Here is a 10,280-nt window from a genome sequence, read left to right as displayed (position 1 = left end):
ATACTTGGGTCAAATGGCAGTAGGGACATGCTGGAGGAGGAGAGGCTGTTGGGCTGTGGCCAGGGCAGGACTAGGCCCTGTCCATATCTGCTGTAACAAGAATAAACTTTGGTCTATATTCCAAAAACTCATCGGGCTTCGCAAATGGATTCATTATTTATCATCAACAGATATAATTCACCACTGAGGCACATCCTTTCCACGAGGTCGCTCACATTAACATTTATAGCAACAGGTTTGATTGACAGCCTTTTAGGACACAGATGAAACATGGATCATCTTCTAGAGAGAGGTGTCAAACACACGGCCCGGGGGCCAAATCCGGCCCTCCAAGACCTTTAATCTGGCCCTGAGACTGATTTTCTGCAAAAATATTTTAATTATATTTTCTATTAAAATATTGGTAATTTTCTGTGGTGTTTATCACAGCAGCGTCTCCAGCGTCTCTGTACGTGGCCCCTCCCACCAGAGCAGCACAAATGAAGACTTGTCTCGTTCCAAACGCTCTTAAAGGACGATCGTTTTGACTGTTGACCGTGACACCCTCATCAGAAAAATGTCCAAAATGAGAAAAGTGGTGGAAATGGAGCAGGATTTTACAACAAAAATTGACTTATTTTTATTTACATAAGAATTGTGTTGAAATAGTATTTTTCTTAAAGTTTCAGGCTGTTCATAATATTATAATATTTTGTAAAAGAAAGAGTTAATCAATTAAAAAAGATTTCTGTAATAGATTTGTGTTTCTCTGGACAAATATTTCTACTTATTGTTATTTTTGGGGTTTATATGCCATGAGTTTTCTGATCCGGCCCCTTTGGGATCAAAGTAGGTTGGATACGGCCCCCGGACCAAAAATGAGTTTGACAGCCCTGTTCTAGAGTCTTTCCTCTTGTGTCTCTGTTTTCTGTGAACTGTAGACAGCATCAGTGCCACAGCTGAACCTTCAATGTCATAGAAACACTGAGTCCAACCACTGTCCAGCAGCTTCTACTTTACTAGATGCAAGATTTAAACAGATTCGAGACAACCTGGGATAAAACGTATTTAGAAAAAGTAAGACTAAAGCAGCTGGACAGTCCAAGAGTGACAGAGAAGCAGTCGTCGTCGTCATCCCGCACGCTGCACATCACTGCACCTGCACCAAACTCAAATCCCCGCGGTGCACGGGCAGACTTTGACATGCAGGAAGTGTCTTCACGATACCTCGGGTCAGATGGAACAGATGGTGTGGTCGAGTTTTGTTGTTCTTTAGAAGACAAACTGATCTCCAGGGACACTTTGTAAAGACACAGTGGGGTAAGGCTAAAGCTGCAAACATGATCATGTCAGAACAAAAACAAAACACTGACAACGCTGAATATGTCACGATGAGCTTTGGCCTTTTTTCAGTGAATATTGTGAACTTATTTTTTTCTGTTGATGATTATTTACAAAGTAGATTCTCACTGAAGACATCAAAACTATGAGTGACGCATGTGGAATAACTAAAAACTAAAAATAACTTGTTTTAGATTTGTAAAAGTCTCCACCCTTTGCTTTGGTCACTACTTTGCACTATTCAAAGATCTTGACCCTGACATGGCTCAGCTGTGGAGTGTCAAGGGTCTGAAAACTGTCGACAAATTAAAAGGTGGACACTTTGAGGATATGAATATCAAAAAAAAAAGCACATTTGTTTACGTTTTACAGAAATGAAACTTAAAACCGTATGGCTGATTTGAATAAACTAAGCCTCTAAAAACAGCTCGCTCCTTGTGCGCGGTTCAGTTTCTGTTCGACTTAAAAAAGACACGACTCAGTGGAATATGAGTGTTTTTTCTTTGACAGAGGGGTGTTCTGTTAATGGACCAAACCAGGACCAGACCAGGACTGAGACTGGGACTGAGACCAAGGACTGAGACCGGGACTGAGACTGGGACCAGATCAGGACTGAGACCAGGACCAGACGACTGGACCAGATCAGGACCAGACCAGAACTGAGACCGGGACTGAAACCGGGACTGAGACCGGGACTGAGACCGGGACCAGATCAGGACTGAGACCTAGACCAGACCAGGACCAGACCAGAACTGAGACTGGGACTGAGACCAGGACCAGACCGGAATTAAAACTTTACCAGATCAGGACCAGACCAGAACTGAGACCGGACTGAAACCGGGACTGAGACCGGGACCAGATCAGGACTGAGACCTAGACCAGACCAGGACCAGACCAGAACTGAGACTGGGACTGAGACCGGGACCAGACTAGGACCAGACCAGAACTGAGACCAGGACCAGGACCAGGACTGAGACCAGGACCAGACCAGGACTGGACCAGGACCAGATCAGGACTGAGAATGGGACTAAGACCAGGACTGAGACCAGGACCAGACCAGGACTAGAGGACTGGAGACCTGGACTGAGACCAGGACTGAGACCAGGACTGAGACTGTTTTAGTCCTGGTTTAGTCCATATGTGTCATAAAAGTCCTGCATCACACTTTAAGTCACGGAAACTTCCCGTCTGTTATACATTTTTTTCCATTATTCATTTAAACACAAAGTCGAAAACTGAAAAACCGAATCGTTATCCGTTATTTTTTTTCACTTTGGTTTTGGTGACAAAAAACGAAGATGTTTTTTCTAAGTATCTTTGAGCGATAAAACCACCTGCAATTGAATAAATGTACGATAAACAATGACGTATCCATAGAAACACGCCGATGATGGACCCCAAAACAGGAAATTTACACAGTGCGCGTTCTAAACTCCAAGTCACAAAATGCGCCATCGCCCAGTGTTCCAAACCGCCACTCCGCTCGAGACAAACAAGGACAAATGTTGTACACGGCGGTTTAAAATGCACACAGCAAATATTAACAGTGTTTAATGTGGTGGCACCAATTACAGCAGAAAAATGGAGGCTACAGAGGGAGCGCCGTCACACGGAGCAGAGACAGAAGCAGCGTTTAGAACAGGACCCATTAAGCTCATAAAGGGAGAGGCAGTGAAGAGGGACAGAGGAGAGGTTTAAACAGGGAAATAAAACTACCCAGGCTTAAACTACAAGAGAGTAGTACTTTATGATCCTGTCCGCACGTGAAAAACGCACTGACAAAAGGGAACAGCGAGCCTCGGTTGGCATGAAACGGAAAATACTGTATGTGCTTAGCCTGCGCCGCAATATTTTAAAGCTAAAGTGAAAGTACAGTGTTGTCATTTCAGCTGTTTAATGTTATGGTTTCAGGAATTTCAATGGATTTTATTTTCTAGTGCTGTCATATTTAGCACTCATGACATTTTCTACATTGGAGAAACAAAACAATTTAATTTACCGTATTTTCTGGGCTATAGGGCGCGCTCGAAAGCCTCCAACCCCATCAAAAAACGACAATCCAGAGCACCCTATACACCAGGGGTGCTCAATACGTCGATCTCGATCTACCAGTCGATCGCCAAGGTCGTGTGGGTAGATCGCCGTGTCTCGTCTCGGACTCGATCGCGTCTTGTCTCTCACTCAAGGTCTGACACTCAACAAGTGCGATCATATTTGATTACGGCCGCTGCTGTTGGTAATAAACTTGTAGCGGGTGCAGGAGCGTGTGGGGCGTCTCAGTGCAGCCTGTGCGCTCATTTGAAACCCGCGGAGACTCTACGGCGCATCACAAACACACACGCTCCCTATGCACGGCTCGTCTGCGACAGCGTGTGCCCTCGTGTACCAGCGTGCATCACAGGGCAGGTTCAACTTCCTAAACATCCTACCTGTCCATCTGCCTCACGTCAGCACGCCGCCCCTCGCCTTTTCACGCTCTCGCTCCTTCCTGTGTACAGCGAACACAAGCCCCTCCCACAGTGCGGCTGATTAGAAGAACAAGACCAAACGTGAAGCAAAAACCAGTCTAAATTTGTGTTACAGTGTTGGCACAAAGCAGGTCTACAGCATAGAGCGGATCTACAGAACAGACCTACTGCCACATTTGGCTGAAGTTTGTCTAACAAAAGTGCACAAATGCATCTGTGTTTGTCACGATGTGCGTTTGGTTTGGTAAACGTGCAGAGGCTGGTAAATATCACTGCAAAACCAGAAAAGAATGCAACTCCAGTTTGGAACTTTAAAAAACAGGTTTAAAAATCTTCCTTCACTTTTTTCACAGTTTTGTGTAAAGTGCCAGAGGAAGTTCTCTTAAAGAAGAGGTTCTCAAACTGTGGGTGAGGGTCCAAAAAAGGGGCACAGAGTGTTTCAGTGCAGTTTGCTTGGCTTTGTATTAGGTAGATCATTTTGACTTGGTCATTTTGTAAGTAGCTCACATGATGAAAAAGTGTGCACCCCTGCTATACACGAATCCACTCAGGTGTCCCAGCACGACTTCAGTAAACTACAAAGCCGCACCAAAAATGAGCACAGCGAAAAACACCCGCAGTGTTTGGACATTTTTACATACATAAAGTTACGTTTACACTGAAACAAATCACCGTATCACTGTGTCGGAAACAATTTGCGTCCAGACATGTTGTTTCTGTGTCTGCAAGCTTTCTCTATCCACGCAGCTTTGAGCATATTTGTTTATGTTTTAAAGAAAAGAAACTTAAAAACACATGACTCATTTGCATAAAATAAGTGCTCAAAAAACAGTCCTTGTGCACGATCAGCTTCTGTCAGACTTAAAAAGGACATGACCCAGTGGAATATGAGTGTTTTTTCCGTGACAGAGGGGTGTTCTGCTCATCTTGAGTGAAGATGCTGCACCAAACTTTGAAAAACTTTTCAAAAGAAACTTACTTGGCTTCATCTTCAATTAAACTTGGCTTATAATGAGTCGAAGTGGAAAAAAAGCAACTATCACCGCAAGTGCACCTCCCAAACGGAGCCCTACTCGTGTGCTGTGAGACCCCGACTCTACTGACAATATTCCATGGAAAAATGTACGGACATGACCTCACAAACATCTCATCACCAACAAGCAAAGGGAAATCTGCTACAGACTTCTACATCACTGGTATCTGCTAAAGAATCATCTTAGAAGAGCAGTGGACACAAACTGTACATTTTGTGAACTGAAAAATGAAACCAGCTCTCACTTATTTTGGACCTGCCCAGACTCTGTGTGTTTTTGGAAAGAATTCATAAAACATATGAGGGAGGCGTAGGTTTGGTCTCTTGCTGTGTTTATCCAAATATAAAACAGTCTGTACTGACGCTAAAATAGGCTGAAGTAGATTTAGACTCAGGGAGAACATGCAAAAAGCTATCCATTCATTTGTAACATCACGTCTGGACTATTGCAAGTCTTTGTATGTAGGGTTGGGCCAGGGCTCCTGCAGCGCTGACAACACGTCCAGAACGCTGCAGAGATGAGAACACATCACAGCTGCACTGGCTCCGTCTTTTATCAGGAGCAATGTAAAATGTTATTAATTGTTTTCAAACGTTTGCACATTGGGTCCAGTCTGTTTGAGGGAATTCCTGCAGACTTATACTCCACCCAGAGCCCTGAGATCAGCTGACCAGCCCCCACAACGAGGTGACAGAGGCGTTTCTGTGGCAGCGCAAGCGAACAATCGGACTGTGGAACATCCTTCCTCTTCCTGTCAGATCCTCTCTGTCTGTAACGCAGTTTAAAACTAGACTGAAAACTCATCTCTTCTCCCTGGCATTTAGTAAGAGCTGGTCAGGTTTTTAATGTACCATATTTTTTTGGACTATAAGTTGAGTATAAGTGGCACCAGCCAAAAAAATGCGTAATCAAGAAGAAAAAAAAAAACAGATAAGTCGCACTTTTTGGGGGAAATTTATTTTATAAAATCAGAGACCAGGAACTGACATTTCATCTTGAAAGGCAAGTTACAGTAATAATAACAAAAGAATAAAGAACAACAGGCTAAATAGACGCTAATATGTTAACGTCACATATGAACAGTTCTTCAGATAAACTATAGGTGAGTTTCAGCTGACGTCATTGTTATTAAAAGCCCGCGTTGCATGCTGGGAAATATTTTGGTTGGAGGTAAGAAACAGGATAGCGGTCAAACACAGCGCGTAACCGCACGTATTTATCCCCAATAATGGTAAATTCCTGCTGCATTATCGGATGCACAAATAGAAGCACGGAAGAAGGAAAATGTCTTTTTCGACATTTTTATTTTTACACTTTATTCTGAGTGAAAAGAACCGCTAACGGCGAATTAAACCGGCTTTCAAACATCCGCAGAGCAAACGTAGAAGATCCGAACAAACCGTGGACTCCAACAAGTTCAACGACACATCGAGACTCTTGGAGGTTTTCATCTTTTCTGCTGTGAATGGCCCAGGAGTTTCCACCAAGTCATTGTGGATATCGCCAAAATGAATATTTGGCCATGTAGTTGGCGATTACGACCAGAAATTTGGTTTGGTCCAGGCTCTGTAGGGGTTGAAAAGGGTGATGTGTCGTCTGTCGATGCTTATGACCAATTTCTGGTCAAATGGTCTTGGGTCCTCTGCCATTAGAGTGGATAAATAACCAGGATCAATACCCTTTACGTGCTTTCTCGCTCCGTCCGTCATGTTGAATTAGTGTTTCTTGCCGCCGACCAAAATAATTCCCAGCATGCAACGTGTGTTTTTGTCAACAATGAAATTCGCCTATAGCATAAACAACAGAACAGAAGTTTACCAAACTCTCCATCTCACTCCAAATCACTAAATCCACTGAATTCTTCATCCTCTTTGTCACTTCTGAGCAACTCCACACAACTTCGGTTGTCACAGGAGTCCAGGATTTGTCATTCAGTGACTTCCAGGAAAGTTGCACGACTGACTCGCCCGGCTGCCGTGAAGCTGTGTTCTCCATTCCCGCTTTCTGCCAGTCCCTCACACGTTTCTCGCTTACTCCAATCTCTCTTTTCTGTTGCTCAATTACAGTTTTCTGCTGGACAACTTGCAGCAGAACAGTGGCTTTTTCTGCAGGAGACATACGCAGAAAATGGATACACAAGCCTAGAGCCTCTCGCAGCTGTTAGTCTGAAAATTTTAATATATAAGTCACACCGGAATATAAGTCGCAGGAAACACCCAAACCATGAAAAAAATATACTCCAAAAAACACAGCAGTTTTCACGTTACCTATATATATGTATGTGTTTCTTCTATTTTGTTGACTTGTTGTTGTTGTTTTAAATGTACTCTATAAATAAACTTGAATTACATTGAACTGAATGCAAACTGCAGTGAGCCAGGGATATCCACCGTTATATTCTGCACCAAACATATCACAGGGGACTGAAAAAACATCACAGATTTCCGTAGAATCACTGCGCAAAACCCTAAACTGTTCATCTGAAGTGTGAGGTTACACAAAGAAATAGACTGCGTGGCCATGTCTGTAAAAAAAAACAAAAAAAACATACAAAATATAATTCGGGAGCTGAACCTGGAACCTTATTTCTGTGAAGCAAGAGCCACTAAACCTCGATCTCACCCTAAAGGCCAAGAGCGATGATCAATGAGTTTGTAGAAACAGCGAAAATGAATTCATCTGTCTGAGTGCATATGTTGACATGCATCTGAATATTAACAGATCTGTATTTTCTCATTACTTTTACATGATACGTGGTGCAAAATATTGTGAGAAAAGTACAAAAAACTGAGTTTGGAAGTTCTCATCATTAGGAAAATGAAGTTTGTTTTTGTTTTCACTTGTGTCTGTAGTTTGTGTGTTGCCCTTTTGACCAGAATAACAGATCGAAACCAACTTGAACAAAACTTCTTAGGAGGAACTTAGAAATGAACAGATGTTACCTAATTAACTAAACAATGGAGACTGTTGAAAAGCATTACTGTAAAAAAAATAATAATAATAATAAAAAAAAGTAGAATAAATAAAAAAGATAGTATTGGTTTAGTATTGGTTTAGCCTGATTCATCAGCCGGTTTAACTTTGTGGAAACCGTTTTATTTAACCAATCGCTGCTGTTTGGTGGTGATGTATATAATGCACCAAATCCTGTAGGAAGTAGGGCAATAACGTCTTTCCCCTTGATAAAATTCACCAAACATTCTCTCTATTCCGGCTTTAAATCCTCGATCTTCGGAATAGTTGCCAACACAGAATGTCTGTCTTCGTCTACATCCATCTCGATGCTTTGTTTACTGTTGTGCTGTTCCACAAAAGTACGGAAGCCGAGAGGGGTCACAACAAACGCAAACGCCGCAACAAATACAAATGCGGCAACACAACAAAAAGCCACAACTCACCAAAAAAAGCCACAACGGAAATGACGGCGGGACTCTATTTTAACGCAAACGCCGCAACAAATACAAATGCGGCAACACAAACAAAAGCCACAACTCACCAAAAAAGCCACGACGGAAATGACGGCGGGACTCTATTTTAATGCAAATGCCGCAACAAATACAAACGCCACAACACAAACGCAAATGCCGCGACACATTAAAAAGCCACAACGGAAGTGACCGCAGGACAACTACAACTAAAACAACTACAACGTGAAAAGTAAAGGAACGGAGAAGTTGTAAACGTAAGTAAAAGTAATTTATTGTTTTATCATTATTCGTTTCACGTTGTAGTTCTTCTTCTTCACTTGCCGCTTGGTCGGTCCGTCGGAAAATAGAGTCCCACGGTCACTTCCGTTGTGGCTTTTTGATGTGTTGTGGTTTTTTAATGTGTTGCAGCATTTGCTTTTGTGTTGTGGTGTTTGTATATTAAAATAGAGTCCCGTGGTCATTTCCATTGTGGCTTTTGTGGCTTTTTAATGTGTTGTGGCTTTTTAATGTGTTGTGGCTTTTTAATGTGTTGTGGCTTTTTGATGTGTTGTGGCTTTTTAATGTGTTGCAGCATTTGCTTTTGTGTTGTGGTGTTTGTATTAAAATAGAGTCCCGTGGTCATTTCCGTTGTGGCTTTTTGATGTGTTGTGGCTTTTTAATGTGTTGTGGCTTTTTAATGTGTTGTGGCTTTTTGATGTGTTGTGGCTTTTTAATGTGTTGCAGCATTTGCTTTTGTGTTGTGGTGTTTGTATTAAAATAGAGTCCCGTGGTCATTTCCGTTGTGGCTTTTTTGGTTTGTTGTGGCTTTTTGTTGTGTTTCGCATTTGTATTTGTATTTGCGGCGTTTGCGTTTGTTGTGACCCCTCTCGGCTTCCGTACAAAAGGGACCCAGACAGGCGCTTGAGTTTGACGTCACGGCTTCACAGCTCTTCACTGATTGGCCGGTGCGCGGTCTACAACTTCCGGGCTTCTTGCAAACCATCTAGTACATTCTGATTCCTGACGTAGTCGCTGGAGAGAAACTGAGCGGAGACACTAGGTGACGCCAGACAGGCTAGTACTGTCTCATACCTACTTACAAACATTTAATATTTTTGTTTTGTCCTTGTGCAAGACATCTATCTAGTTTTAGTTTAGAATTTGACTACATGATTTTTCCATTTGGGCAAAATTTACTTAGGAGTACTGCCTCTTTAAATGTTGTTACAAGTAGAAAGTACTGATTCAAAAAGTACAGAAGTAAAAGTAAAATGTCAGAAAATTACTCTGAAAAGAATAATTTTGTCAAGGAGGAACTCAAGCAAATATAAATGAAACTACCTACTCTACCCCTCTATTTTTGATTTGATGAGTGTAAAATTTAATACTTTCACATGAACGTGTAGTAACCAAGTATTAACAATGACATAATCAGGTCTCGAACATCTTTGAGACTGGACCGATCGAATCCACTGACGCAGTTATCTGCTCTGAATCTGAGCCTGAAAAATCCTGTTCTCAAAACTCGACGGTTTGGTCGGAAGGAGAGCGACTGCAGAAAGCTCGGAGGATAGAGTACAAAGAAAGAAAGAAGAAGGTACTAGATTCGACTAAACCAGGACTAGACCACAAAATCACAGAAGTTTTTGTCACTGAGGAACTGAACGCACAGCGAGAAGAGCAATTGTGAAATGTACACGCTAAAACTTCTCTCGTTTGTTTGTTTTTGCAGAGTGCCGCGACTTCCTCCAGGCTTGTCTGGCGCCGGACCCAAGTCACAGAACAAGTTTGGACCAGCTGAGCCACCATCCCTGGTTAAGCCCGGTTTAACAGAGCATCGTATCCAACCCCATGTTCTGTGTAAACAACAATAATGCATGTTTATTCTTTCCTATTTGATTAAAATTAACTGCAGTGTTTTGGTTTGTTTGTTTTTTTTTTTTTGGTTTTTTTTATGTGAAAGAGACAAATGTAGATGCACTGAACATTAAAACTGAAATAAATCTGTCAAATACTTAAAGTGACTATCTGTGTTAATGTACTGTCTTGTA

This window comes from Boleophthalmus pectinirostris, unplaced genomic scaffold (genome assembly GCF_026225935.1).
Source record: "Boleophthalmus pectinirostris isolate CB_2022bp ecotype Guang Dong unplaced genomic scaffold, ASM2622593v1 HiC_scaffold_7, whole genome shotgun sequence".
NCBI lineage: Eukaryota > Metazoa > Chordata > Actinopteri > Gobiiformes > Gobiidae > Boleophthalmus > Boleophthalmus pectinirostris.
The sequence above is the reverse complement of the archived record's forward strand: the minus strand, read 5'-3'. Positions refer to the sequence as shown.